At 42.5% G+C, this 15,309-nt stretch overlaps 1 non-coding gene across 1 annotated transcript; it reads left to right on the top strand.

Moving 5' to 3' along the window:
• Positions 1–4,758: 4,758 nt before the first annotated feature.
• LOC116659384 lies at positions 4,759–4,880 on the top strand. The gene has a single exon (XR_004314750.1). It is a non-coding gene; the product is annotated as a small nucleolar RNA SNORA26 (small nucleolar RNA).
• Positions 4,881–15,309: the final 10,429 nt, after the last annotated feature.

Genomic DNA, 15,309 nt, shown 5'->3' with positions numbered 1-15,309 from the left:
GGTCCCATCACAAAGGGGGGTGAGCGCTGCTTCTAAGCCCCTAAGTCTAAACACCTGATATTTTCTGTAATGTCTGCAGAACTTTCCTTTCCTTCCTCTCCAGATCCCGTGTCTCACTATTCCTCATAGAGCACAAGGTTAGCTTCACAAAGCCTTTTGGTCTGGATCTGGGTCTGGTTCAAAATTCTTAATTCCACCTACACCTCCGTGTCATCCACCTCCATCTTTTCTGGGACACGGCAACCTGAGGAAGGATGCCTTCCTCCTAGAACTCTCCCTGGGCTGGGTTTGATGTCTCATTTCTGACTCCACAGTGCCTGGTGCTACCTCGACCACATCACTTACTGTACAGCCATCATCCATGAATTCTTGGAGAGCCAGGACTATGTTTGGATCATCTTTGTATCCCAGGCGCGTAGTCCCGAGCCCAACACAGAGTCGGTGCTCAATCAGGGCCTGTTGCCCAATTAAGTGCATGAATAGAAGTGAGACCATCCTTCCAGAAAAATAAGAGTTTTGAAAAAACAAATGGAGCTCAATTTACAAGGCAAACCTTTCACTGCCTTCCTACTGTTTTGATTATCACTTGAAAGATTTACTCTCTTTTTGTTTAAATTTAGAAACTGGAATTTTAAAGAGCAGCTGATAAAGGACATATTCCAGACTTTAAAAATTTAGCTTAATACATACTCATCAGGAAGAAAAATCAGCCGATTTTCATTTTTCATGAAAATATGACAATAAAAATGCATTTGCAGTTACAAAACAGGTCAAGGTCACTTGTAGCTCTCATTAATCCTGCCACTTCTGTGAAAAAGGCTAAAAGCATTGCCTACATTTTGCTGATGGAAAAAAAGTAACAGGTTCCATCTTGCTCTGGGTATAATAGCAAAGCCTGCAGTAGAGCCAGAAATAGAACCCGGAGGGCTTTGTGCTCCATTTCTGATATAGAACAGGACTCAGCTGAAGCAGTCTCTCTAAAACTGTGCTACAGAAGACGCAAGTCTGTCTCTTCACTCAATGTGCTTTAACTGAATTAAACAGTCCATTTTTGCCATACTTTCAAATAAATATCTTAGACTAATTAGTTTAATTGACCAACCAAGTATAATTTATATAGTACTTTCATAGAGTACATTGACTGCTAAGCAAAATGGATAACATGAAATCATTTAAAAGAATTTTTTAAAGGAAAAGCCATATTTCAAATCCAATGTCATCAAATGCTACAGGACAGCAAGTACTATTGTTTAGGTTCAGCTGGTTAACATGCAACTTCTGATATGGCTGTCAACATAATTCTGGGGTTTTTTTCAGAGTTCTAATTGAAATCCCACAAGCACTTTTAAGGAAAACACCTTCAAAGTTACAGAAATTGAGAATTCCATGCTGCCATCCTGTGTCCACCATCTGGCCATTGCAGCTGATTTCAGTTTCCTTCCCTGAGTTTGTGTGTGTGTACAAGCGTTGGGGAGGAACTTGACGCACTAGCTGCTACACTGTTTGGATGTGCTTACAATTCCTAATATGTTCACCAGCCATCTAAACTGTTCAACTGGGAGTAGAACCGCTCTCAGAAAACATCAGCAATATGTGGATTCTCTGGTGCAAAATGAGAAACTTTATCGTGCCTACTGTACACAGCAGGTAGCTGAAAGGATTAAATAAGATAATCTGTTAGAGCAGTTCAAGGAGTTCAGAGCACATAGTTAAGTGTGCAATAAAAGCTAGCTCTTATTATCTTTAACATGCTGGGCTGAACACCTTGCCAACATCAAATTTTTACTGACATGTATGTATACAACACAATTTTTATTTTTATTTTTTATTGAAATGTAGTTGATTTATAATGTTAGTTTCAGGTGTACAGCAAAGTGATTCAGTTATACGTATATATACATATATTTTTTTTCAGCTTCTTTTCCATTATATCTTATTATAAGAAATCGAATATAGTTCCCTGTGCTATGCAGTATATGTCCTCATTGTTAATCTAGTACAGCACATTTTTAATAAGTACCATGTATGGGCAATTTTTACATGGTCTGCAAGGTCTGGGATGTTCTGGCAGCCACCCAGCATCTCCCGGTAACCCACACTAGCCCCCTACCCACCAGCCCAGTATGTATCATACCACGTCCTGAATCTCTTTCCACACTCATCCCCTGGCTTTCTGTGCAGAACTCACAGTATTTTCATGAATGCACTGACCTCTTTCCTGGAGCTCACACTCTGCACATGCTCTTCCCTCTACCTGGAACTAAACCCCCAAGTTCCTTTCCTTTGCCTCATAAATTCATCTTCAATTTTCTACTTAATCATCCCTTTCTTAACCTCACAGCTGAGTCTTTGGCCTCTATCTTAGCCTTTAAGTGGTAATTTCACATTTTAAAAATATGATTCTTGTATTAATGTCTGTTTTACCCACTAGACTAAAAGCTCCACAAGGGCAAGGCTCATGTTTTGTTGCCAGCTATTTACCTCCAGGTCTACCACAGTGCTTGGTATATGGTAGTTCTCAATACATATGGATTCTATAAATGAACGAATACATCCCAGCATGAGGCAATTGCTTCCAAAGACTGAGTATTTCTCTCTCTCCACTTTATTTCACAATCACTGAGTTCCCTGCACCCCTGGCCTCATTCAACTATACTGTGAAAACATATGTATTTTAGAAGGTAAAAATTGCTTGGGGGGAAAGAAAATGTAAAATTAATTTAAAAGGGAGAGGGAGGAGAAGAGGTATCAATGAAATAAACCTAGTTACAAATGGGGTGGTGAATCAACATTAGCAAAGGGCAATATGAGTAGTGGTCACACCCATTTCTTGATCCAGACTGAAGCGTAAAAGAGAGAGAAAAAGTCATCGAAGAGGCAGGAAACAAAAAATAAAGAATGGCCCGGGGAGGGCTGAGGAGGTCAGTGCAACCAGAGCCCAGACCAGAGCAGCCAGAGTGGTGCTGCTTCGGGGGAAGTGTCCCCTCAGCGCGCAGACGGCCAGGAAGGATAAAGCAGACTGCAGACTGATTCAGGGGCTGGGAGACGAGGGGCTGGGAACCTGTTTGAAGACCACTGTCCCATCCCCATGATAGATAGCCTCCTTCATGAGTATCCTCTCACTAGTGACTGCCACCAGGACTGTAGACCATGTGTACGCACCCCCGGGAGATGGCCTTGTCCATCTTGGTCTCTGCATTACCAAATATGAATCCAAACAGACCCTACTCAGGTGCGCAGGCCACCACTCAGACAGCCCTCCTGGTAAAGAGCCTGTCATCATATTTAGTCATTTCTGCAGTGAAATGTAGTTTCCAACGCTATAACCCCAGTCATGATGAGTTTTGCTTCTTTGTTTCTTAGTGTCAGAAGGGACATTTGTTCACAGAAAAGACTTTTCTATCTTTAGTTTTCTACGTTTTAATAAATGTACAGGTTTTTCTCCTTATCACTTATCATTAAGATATTTTATATTTACATGTTGACTTTTTTGTTTTGCACTAGAATGTTAAAGGCCTTTGTTTCGGTCTTTTGAGGAATAGAAAGGTGCACGGCACATTGTAGGCACTCAAAAAGAATGAAAATGTGGCCCAGGCAAGAGCCGCTCAGCGTTCTAGGGGGCTGTGTGACCTGGAGCCCTGGGCCAGGCGCTGGCCTGAGGAGAGGATAAGGGCTATGGCCTCGCTAGGAGAGCCGTGGAAGGAGCGTTGGCCTGGGAGAACCACATCCACAGGAGTCAAGGCCTGGGGAGGCACCAGATAAATCCGGTTCCCGCGCTGACACCCTGAGGCTCCAGGTACGGTCAGCTAGTTCTCCCGCCGCAGCAAGTCAGAAGGGGCCCGCCCCTCCCCGCCCCTCCCCGCCCCTCCCCGCCCTGCCCCAAACTTCCTGGGGATTGGCTGTCTGCCCCCCGCCCACCTCCAGCCCCGCCCCGAAGCCCTCCTCCTGCCCCGCCCCTCCCCAACCTTCCCTGGGATTGGCTGCCCGCCCCGCTGCCATCCTCCCGGTCCCACCCCGCCTGCCCGGTCTCTGCGGGCCGGGGTCTCTTTGTCCCAGCGAGTTGGGCTATGAGTGTTACTCCGATTTCGGCTCTCTCTGTCTCTCCCGGCGGGGTGGGCCCCTGACGGGTCTGAGGGGCCCGAGTAAGGCTGGATGCCTTCGAGCTTTGCCCGCCCGGAGCTCCGCTGCTCCCGGCGGCCAGAACGCAGGGGTAGAGCAGCCCTCGGCGGCCCGGGTGGGGCGGGCGATTGTGCTCGTCCCGGAGCTGCGCGAGGCACACACGCTGCTCGGAGCCGCTCGGAGGCTTCCCGGAGAGCAGGACCCGCGCGGTAACAAGTTTGTGCTTTGCTTCCCCAGGGCGCAGCCGCCGCTACTTTGTAGCGGGTTCGGGGCCCGACCCCGGCTGCGGCAGTAAGAGCGGGTCTCGGACCCACTCTGGGCCTGGGAATTTGTCTCCGACGTCTGCGGTGCAGCGGCCTGAGTTCTAAGCGCAGGTATGTCCGTCCTTGAGTGACGTGAAATGACTCGGTCCCGAGTACGTGGCCAATGGCCACCAGAGCGTTTCTAGGCACGTGCTTGGAGCAAAGGCCGGAATCCGGCTCTCCTTTAACAAAGGAAACGGATGTTCACAAGCAGAACAGCTGCTTCTAGTGGGTTTTTGGACTCTTTAAAGGAACTGCTGAGCTCCAGGTGTACTGACGGGAGAGGAGTTCAGGAAATCGTAGAGAACCTTGTGAAAAACCCAGATCGCCCTTTCCTCTGCCCTTTTAAGGCTGACGCAGTGCCTTAAGAGGCTAACACAGAAGGGTAAAGTAAGTCTCCATAAAACCCAGAGAAGAGATTGTAGAACTCCTCTTTGGATCCTGTCTGGAGTCACAGCTGAACCAGAAGAAAATTTCCTTTCATTTTAAGCACCTTTGTGACATTTTTACACAGCTCAGAGCACAAGTGATGAATTCAAATCTAACCTTGGCATTGATGGTACCAGTGTTAATATTTGTCACTGAAGCATGGTCTTCACTGACAGGCCTTACCATCCCTTTCTTCCAGGAGATGAGTATACGTCAACATTTTTCGAAGAAAACATACAGTGCCACCTCTCTGGGAGAGGCCTTAGGAAGGACCACTAACTTACATCTACACTCTCATTAGAATAAAAGTCCTCTTGGATTCACAGGAGACACCAAGCTAGATCCAGATCATCACCCCCCAGGACAATTAGAAACCCATCCCTATCAGTGACCTCAAATTGAGGATTTTCAGTGCTTACTCAGGCTCCAGAAGCAGGCGATGCCATGAAACAGACAGCTTTACCCAAGATCTCACATCAGGAATTTTGTCTCCATTTATGTCCCCTAGAAACCTTTCCTCTCCCTGACCTGGAAAAGTCTCTGAACCTAGAAATTTAAACAGAACCCCTCCTGTTACAATTATAGAAAGATTAGCTGGAGGTTGCTTGCCTTCACCAGCCCTCCCTCTGCTCCTTCACTATGGGCTCCCTTTCAAATTGTGTTGTTCTAGCCAACTTTTTCTGCTTTCTCAACAATTTTAGCTCAGCCCCCACCAATCTTCCAAACCCTGGCCACCTTAACTCATCAGTCTGATTGCTGGTTATGTCAGCATCTAAACAACACACACAAACCCAAACTAGTTTTCATTCATGCCAGTGCAAGCACCTGGTAAACCCATTCCGGACAGTGGCTGTAGGAAAGGCACCCTGCCTCCTATATATGGCAGGGTGGTTTGGCACTGGGGCACTCCCATGGAAGCTCAAGGTCTATCCTTCACGCAGGTGAGGCTGCTGGAGGGGAATTTTTCTCTTTGCATTGAAAATAGAAACGGCACTGGACCCCTCCTAGGCAACATACCAAAACAATACTGTAATCAAACACTGGTTTGATTCCACAGATGGCACCTTCAAACCCTCCACAGATGTTATAAATGAGTCCAAGGCTGATTATAATAATACAGATGTTTGCCTAGGCACTGGACAGTATTCCTGGTTTGCACGCCACCCAGATGTGACCTGGAATAGCTCAGCTGTTCCCCTGGTTGGTCTGCCCGATACCCAAGGCTACACATGTGTAGACCAAAATTCTGGCATGACCTGGTCTGGGAACAATGCCTATCTTGATAGCTGCCAAAGCAGACTGCTGGTCTTCGCAACCTATTTTGCTCTTACAGCCTGACAGAGGCACGTGGGAAACTGAGATGTACAGATGCCAACAGAACCAATGACAAAGGCCACCACGGCCACTGAACTCCAACCTGGCAAGTCACAGTCTCCACTCTGCCCTTGTCTGTTACCTTGTCTCTGGTCTGTTTATGTGGCAATAAGATATATAAAGAGTTCCCACCTAAATGGTCAGGGCGATGTGGACTTGGATACCTGACACCTTCCCCCACCAGGTACCCCACATTAAATGCTACAAACCTGGGCTCCACATAGATGCACCCAATAAGACATCATAGGCAATCTGCCCATGCATTACAATTCTAATTCAATAAAGACACTCTTTCCAAATTTGAGGACTTCTGACCTAGAAGAAGCAATTCTGAACATTTCCAAAGTAATGAAACAAGTATTCACTGCCACCCTGCAGACCTCGAAAGCACACCAATTGGGTCGGCCGTTTCACATCTGTGCTCCAACATCGTCTCCTGGCTATGTGGGCTGCCCAACAAGGAACACAGTGTGCCGTCATTGGCATACGATGCTGCTTGTATGTGAATAATTCAGGAAAAGACACAGTATCACCTGAACTGTTTGAAAGAACATGTCAACAATCTAGGTTGAATGAGTGAAGCATGGTTTATTTGGAGGGACCTATTCTTGAGAATGAAGGCTGGTGCAGGGAGAGATGGGGCTATGTGTTGGGATTTGTTCTTTTATACTCCTTTATCCTCGTTATCTGTGTTTTTGTTCACAGATCTCTTACCTCCCAACTTCTAAGCCAGGTCTCCCCACAGCAGTCTCCCCAGCTCCTTGCCTGTGAAACTTCGTGACAAGTTACAAGCAGGGAAATGAAGGGACTAACCCCACTAAAATGATATAAAGACTATTTTAAACTGAGGACATCTGGACAAACAATAGCTGCAAGAGAAGGGGAAAAAAAGCCTTCTCTAAACTTCCCTTTGATGAGTAAAGCAGGTCTTCCTGAGAATTCAGCTGCCATAAACTCCTCTCTCAGGGAGCTTTCTATAGGGTGGAGCCTGACTTGGCAGCAGGACCTGCCAAGGAATTTTGTAAATACTTCCTATGAGAACCCTCCACACTTTACCACTGCAGCCTTAACACCCTCCCCCACCCCTCATTAAGCTGGCATATAGAGCCTTAGTCCTTATTTGTGTATAATAAATTTGTGTGTGTACCTTGCTCCTGCATTTGTGTATAATGATCTTTGTTCCTATTAATCTGTCTTATTTCACAGCACCCCCTCTTCCAACTACTTCAACCTAAGTTGGTAAAGAAAAAGTTTTCCTCCCAATAATACTTTCTAGGCTTTTCTTGATACACAAGAGAGTATGTTCAAATAACAAAAGGGCATTTCTAACCTTGGTTTTGTTGCAAGGTGAAAGAATCCAGTGTGCATGTGCACAGGCCCTCTGGAAATCTTTTAAATTTGTCTCAAAGAGTACATTTTAGGTATTTAGCCTTGTCTAATAACTGATGGAAAACTTTCTCTTTATTTCCCTTAGGGAGAAAGCTATAAACCATTTAATCTGCGATGACCCGCTGTATTCTCCTGATTTCCTGTGTGTATTTAATTTACAGTCTAAAGTGTTAGAAAGTGCCAGACATACAGAAAGACACTTCACAAATGTTTTTATTATTACTTTGAACTTTAAAAGAGCATTCTAGGCAGAGGGAACAGCTGGTACAACACTCAGGTAGTATATATGTATAGCTGAATCACTTTGCTGTACACCTGAAACACAACATTGTAAATCAACTATACTTCAATTTCAAAAAAGACTCAGGGCAGTTCAAGGATAGAGACTGGAGGGAGGTGAGTGATCACGTGGGGCCTCGTGAATTTGTCTGGGGATTTAAATTTAAGAGCCATGGAAAAGCAAGGGAGAGTGTTAAGTGTGAAAGTTGACTCGGTCATAAGAGCTTTAAGAAAGGATCACTCAGCTTGTCATGCAGAGGATGGATTTTTAGGAAGGCAAGGGTGGAGGCAGAGAGACCAGTTCCAGGAGGGGCTATTTCAGAGGTCAAAGTAAGAGATTCTTTGGCCAGGATGGTAGAAGTGGAGGTGGGGAGAAGTGATGGATAAACTGTATGTCATACTTGCATTTTAAACTTCTATTTTGTCCTTGTGCTTTTGTTTTCCATTTTACAGCTATTTAAAATTATAATATATATTCAAATACCTTTTTCTTTATATATATATTTTATTGAAGTATAGTCAGTTTACGATGTGTAACTTCTGGTGTACAGCATAATGCTTCAGTCATACATGAATACATATATTTGTTTTCATATTCTTTTTCACCATAAGTTACTACAAGATATTGAATATAGTTCCCTGTGCTGTAAGTATGAACTTGTTTCAAATACCTTTTTCTATTGAGGTCTTCAAAGCAGAGAGAAATTGATGTTTCCTCTGCGGATGTGTTTCAGAAATCATTCCCTAATGATATTCTTCATTAATTTAAGCTTTTATGTTTAAATTCTTGTCTATGAACTACTTAGTTTTCAAATTTCTATCTGGTTATCAAAATGTATTTATTAGTTTCCTTTATCCCTTTGATTTTGAAAACTCTTGCACGGCCGTATTTTCTGTTTCTTTTTTCCACTTAGGGTTGTGTCTGCTTCTGGATTTTTATTCACTGAAATAGAATTCTATTTTACCAGCACTATTCTGTAATTGCTGCATAATTTACTGTAAAAGTTGATAATAACCCTTCTCTTTCAGATCTTCCTTTATATTTGAATCCATTATTTTTTCCATTAAAAAATATTTTTTCTTTATATTTAGAATTCTCTCTAGATTTAATTGAAATTGCATTAAAATCAAAATGTTATATTTTACACATTTATGTAATTATAAATTAAATAGGGAAAACAGACCCATAAAGATATTTAGTCTCAAGTTTCAGAATTCATTTCTTATGCACTCAATGATTCAATATTTATTTTCTGTCCCCCTCTCTTTATGCCTGTAAATGCACTCTATTCAAGAACATGTCATAGTTCTCCATCTTTCCAATTTCTTTTTCAAAAAACTCACAGTAATAAAATTAAAACCTAGCACAGAAATGGTACTTGCTATAGAGTTGGGACTGTTTAAATAAGCACTTTACATTTTTAACTCATATAGTCTTTCCAGCTCTATGAGGTCGACACTATTATTATCTACATTTTACAGATGGATAAACTAAGACACAGAGAGATTAGATAACTTCCCAATTTCCCATAGTTACTAAGGGTAAAAGCCAGGATTAGCACTAAGCAGCCTGCTCTACAAGCCGTTCTCTGAACATTGCCTGGTATGGTTTATAACTAAACAAATATACACTATATCTTTTGTTTTAAGTATTATATATATTTGTGGCTGTTTTAAATTGGATCTCTTATTTTTCAGCTGGTCATGACTGGTTATACAAGGATCCTATTGACTTTTATCTTTTTCTTACCATTTAACCTTTTTTTATACCTCCAGGATTTTTTATTTTAAACCTGATTCCTTTGGATTTTCTAAGATTAGCAATTGCATCACTGGCAAATAGTGATTTCTTTTTATATATTATTACATTAGCATGGAATTTTCAAAAAATATTAAATAATTGTATTACTGGGAGCTAATTTTTAGAGCTGAAATTAAAGAAAATGTGTCTACTTTTATTATTAGATTTAATTGTATAAAGGTTTATTTTTGTATTCTTGAATGTGTTCATTTTTGCTGATAGAAGCAAACACTTCTGTAATAATGGTAGGTAGATCTATGATTCCTCTCCACCCCCTTCCAAACTTAAATTATATGTGTAAGTGTTCTGGCTGGAAGATCTCAAAAATATAAAGATAAATTTAATTCAGCTAAATTGAAATTGGAAGTATGGAAACTCTAAGTGTGATTTAGATACTGTAAAGGGAAAATACTTTAGGTGAAATAGTGTTTACTAGTCAACTGTTTAGGTTCTCCAACTGGGCTGCACATTGGAATCAACTGGTAAGATTTATGAAGAATACTGATGCCTGTGTCTCACTCCCAGATAATCTGATATAATTGGTCTGGGGTGCAGCATGGGCATTGGGAGTTTTTGAAAACACCCCCAGGTGATTCTAGTTTATGGGCAAGTTTTATAATCACTAATTTAAGAAAGACATACCTATTTCTCATCCAGCACAAATTCTGGTTAATAGGTTTGCATAGCCCACTAATAAAATACACCATTGTCTACACCAATGTTCATAGCAGCATTGGTCACAATAGCCAAAAAATGGAAACAACCCAGTGCCCATTGATGGATATGAATGGATGAACAAAACATGGTATATACAAACAATGGAATAGTCAGCCTTAAAAAGGAATGAAATTCTGATAGATGCTACAACATGCATGGACCCTGAAAACATCATGCTGCCTGAAGTAAGTCAGACACTGCATGATTTCACTTATATGATGTTCCTAGAATAATCATAAAGACATGAGTTCATAGAGACATAGAGTGGAGTAAAGGTTACCAGGGGCTGAGAGAAGGGTGGGTGGAAGTTATTGTTTAACTGGTGCAGAATTTCAGTTTGGGGATGATGAATAATTTCTGGAAATGGATAGTGGTGGTGGTTGCACAACAGTATGAATTTCTTAATGCCACTGAATTGTCCACTTAAAAATGGTTAAAATGGTCAATTTTATGTTAATGTATATTTTAGAACTAGAGAAAAATTTTGAACAAAAAAGTTGCCAGTGGTGAATTATGAGCCATCTTTTCCAACTGGTTTCTTTTTGTTGTTGGGCAGGGAAGTAATTAGGTTTGTTTGTTTATTTATTTATTTATTTAGATGGCAGTGCTGGGGATTGAACTCAAGATCTCATGCATGGTAAGCACTCACTCTATCACTGAGCTATTTCTCTCCCCCCACGCGTGGGTTTAGAGTGTTGACGTTAAGGGATAGAACAGAGTGATTTAGTAATAGCCTTGATAGAGTTCGTTTGGTGGTGGTTTTTCTCTCCACACCATTTTCGAAGAAGGTAGCTCTTTCACTTTCCTAACAATTGTTAACTGTTATAAAACCTTCCCACGTGTGCAGACAGGTTGAGGCGGAAGACTGAAATCTGCGAGGCAATGCCGTGAAGGCTGCTGTGAGTGTGGCCTTTTGAAGCAAAGATCAGAGGTGAGTCTCTTTCGCCCTCACACCTTTGATGTGCTCCTGCCTGGACCGCACATGTACACAGCAAACAAAACTGAGACATTAGGCCATTGTTTTTATCAAGTGAGACATTTTACAAGAGAAGGATCATTCGTATCGGATTTGCTGACGTTTCCGGTGTTCCAAAGAGAAAGACGGATTGAAGTGAAGCAACTCTCTTCGGTGTAAATTTTCATGAGAAAAAACGATGCCATTTATAAAGTGGCTTGACTGAAAGAAATGGATCACAGTGTCAAAGAAAGGCCTTGATTTACTGTTGTCCTGATGATCTGCTTGCACGGAAGAAAGGTGAGCTTCCTTAGCCTGATTTTCCTCTGCATAATAATTATATCATAAGTTCATATTGGATGCACGTGGCATATTATTAATATTTAGAGTTTCTAAATTCTGACAGATGTATTTTCCAGGAGACATGCTTCTTCACCAAGCAGAGGATTCTAGCACTGCACTGTCCAGAAATATGCTCTTGAAATGTGGCTAGTGCTACTGAGGATACTAATTTCCTATGGCCACTGTAACAAATTATTTGGCTTAAAACACACATTCATTGTCTTAAAGTTCTGGAGGTCAGAAGTTGAAGTCAGTTTCACTGGGCCAGCATCTAGGTGTCTGTAGGGCCATGCTCCTTCTCAAGGCCCTGCGGAACAGCCTGTTTCTTTGCCTCTTCCAGGTTCTAGAGCTTCATTCTGTGCATTCATTGGCTTAAGGCCCTTTTCTCCATCTTCAAAGCCAAGTTTGCTTTGAAGCTTCTTGCCTCAGCTGTCACACTGTCTTCTTCTGTTCTGCAGTCAAATCTCTCTCTGTCTCCTTCTTAAAAGGACATCTGTAATTACATTTAGGGCCCACTCAAATAATCCAGGATAATTTTTCCATCTCAAGATCTTTAGTTTAATCACATCTGCAAGGTCCCTTTTGTCATATAAGGTACAGTTAATAGATTCTGGTACAATTAATAGGTTCTGGAAATTAGGATGTGGATCTGTTTGGAGGAGATTATTCAACCTACTAAGAAACGGAATTTTTAATTGAATTGAATTGAAATTGAAATATCCAGGTGGATAGAGGCCATCACATTGAACAGCACAGTCATAGAACATTTCCATCTTCACAGGAAGCTGGATAGCACTGCTGTAGAAGATATTTAGAGCCGATTCCAGAGGCCTCATGTCATAGTTACAGGCCATCTTTAAATTTATTGTTGGGCTGCTCTTCAAAACAAAACAAATGCAAATCTTTACTTTAGAGATTCAGAACACATCTACCCATAGATTGGCCAAGGAAAACCCCTAGTGATCCTTCATCATTGAACAAAGACATAATGAGTGTTTACGATGGGCCAGGTGCTGAACTCTAAAAGCTGTTTGTAATCTACAGTGTCATTAATAACATTGTGATGGCAGGAAGCACTGGGAGCACAGGGTCAGAAACCAATCCTGGTGACGTCAGGGAAGGAATTCTGGAGAATGAAAAGCCTGAGTTTAGAGGTGACCAGGCCACGAAGCACGAGAAAGAATGCAGGCAGAGAGACCGGGATAAGAAAGATGTTACCAGCAGAGGAAGAAGCAAGCACAGGGGAAGGAGGTCAAGAGAGGGCTTCAGGAGTAAAGTAGTGTCGCCATGTGACTGAACATGTGGGGTCCCCAAGGTGAAGGCAGGAAAGAAGTCAGGGGCCCAATCTTCACGGGCCTAGTAGTTCATCATGAGGAGTTTGGGTGTTTTCCTTAGCGTCAGGATTGGTCTGAACACAAGTAACAGAGGCGCAGTTACAGAGCCTAAGGTTCTGATCACCCGTTAAGATGTGTGAGGGTTTCCCATACACATTCAAGCAATTCTCAGACATCAGATGGCTGTCCCATAATTTAACTCTGTTCTGACCCTAGCTACCTGGAGATAGAATCAGAACCCGCAGGTTAAGGGCTCGGTCCCACAAGACTGTCCTCCACTTCTAATGCCAATCACAGGTCTAGGTTGTTACCTGTGCTTTTGACCAGCTGGCTTAGATCAGATGTTCCCATGCCCCTAGCCTTGGGTTTGTTTAATTAGAGTGGCTCACAGACCTCAGAGAAACATTTCACTTACTAGATTACTGGTTTATTATAAAAGGATATAACTGAGGAACAGCCAGGTAGAAGAGATGCAGAGGGCAATGTATTCAGAAGTGGGGCAGAGCTCTCATGCCCTCTTGGAGGTCACCATTCTCCCCGAATCTCCATGCATTCACCAACCCAGAAGCTCTCTGAACCCTCTTTTGGGTTTTTAATGGAGACTTTATGACTCGGGCACAATTGATTAAATCAGAGGCCATTAGTGACTGAGTCAACCTCCAGACCCTCTCCTTCCTTGGGGTGTGGAGGGGACTAAAAGTTCCAACCCTCTAATCATATGTTTGGATCCTTAGGCAACCCCATCCCTAGGTGTTTTCAAAAAAAACCACCTCATTAACATACCACTTTCACACTTAAGAAATTCCAAGGACTTTAGGAGCTCTGTGCCAGAGGGACAAAGACCCAAAATGTATTTCTTATACACCACAGTATCACAGTGCCTTAAACAAGGCAGGTGGTTATCAGGACCAAGGCAGATGTTGACATTGAGTTCCATACAGTTCTTGGGGCTCAGATTCCTTCCACCTCATTTCTCTGCCATCCTTAGTGTATCTGTTTCCCAGGGCTGCTGTAACACAGTACTGCAAACTGGAGGGCTTAACTATCAGAGATGTATTGTTTCACAGTTCTGGGGCTAGAAGTCTGCTATGAAGGAGCTGACAGGGTTGGTTCTTTCTGGTGGCTGGAAGGATGCATCTATTCCAGGCTTTCTCCCCTAGTAGTTCTCTGGCCACCTTGGGCATTCATTGGCTTGTAGAAGCATCTCTTCCTTCATCTTCATGTTCATATAGGGTTATCACTCAGTGTGTGTCTGTGTCCAAATTTCCCCTTTTTATAAGGACACCAGTCATTTTGGATTAGGGGCTCCTTTTTCTTCCATATGACCTCTTCTTATCTAATTACATCTGCAATGACCCTGTAATATCACATTTCTAATAAGGTCTTGTTCTAAGGTACTGGGGTGTTAGGACTTTGACATATGAATTTAGGGGAGACACAATGCAACCCATAATACATAGGGTATGATATTAATCCTTATGGTCCAAGATAGCAGCTAGAGATCCAGCCATCACATTCACAGGGTCTTCTTAAAGGGCCAAGTCTTTGCAAGTCTTCCACATTAACTTGGATGTTTGCTCTGGAGGGTGTCTCAAAGCAGCCCAGCACAGACAGATTCTGGTTCTGAGGTGGTCACTGGAGAGTTGTCCATTTAAAGAGGATACTGGCCACATGTTAACAATGGCACCTATTCAGAAGTAGGGTCAGAGAAAAGCCTGGCTGAGGACTGAGGAGAGGGAGAAGGAAGATTGTTGCTTCTCCTCAGATCATTCATTCCAGAGGGACTTCATGGAGGAGAAAGCATTTCAGGAGACATTTACAAGACCAAGTTGCTATGGCCACCTGGCTCATTTCCCACATTGGCTTCAGCCATAACATCCTTCAGACTTGCCAGTAGGATTCAGTGCCAACCTTCATTTGTTTGTGCTTTCTTCCCTCTCCCTTTTGTAATGTTTGTTCTGCTGGATGTTGTGGTTATTGTGTGCTCATCTCCTCTACAAGACCATATGCTCCTCAAGAGGAAACAAAGCCCCTTTTAAGTCTGATAGTCTTGTGGAGGTGGTGGTGGTGGGATTCATAGCTTCAATCTCAGCTCAGCACTTATTACTATAGGAACCTAACCACCCCCTACCCTAAACCTTAGTTTCATCATCTGAAAAGTGAGGTAACAGTACTTACCTTGCAGTGTTATGATCATTAAAGATAACAAATGCAAATGCTTGGAGAATAGTAGATGCTCAATGGTAACTATTAGTCACTATTTGTCAG

Source organism: Camelus ferus, chromosome 2 (assembly GCF_009834535.1).
Source record: "Camelus ferus isolate YT-003-E chromosome 2, BCGSAC_Cfer_1.0, whole genome shotgun sequence".
Taxonomy (NCBI): Eukaryota; Metazoa; Chordata; class Mammalia; order Artiodactyla; family Camelidae; genus Camelus; species Camelus ferus.
The sequence above is the reverse complement of the archived record's forward strand: the minus strand, read 5'-3'. Positions and strand labels throughout refer to the sequence as shown.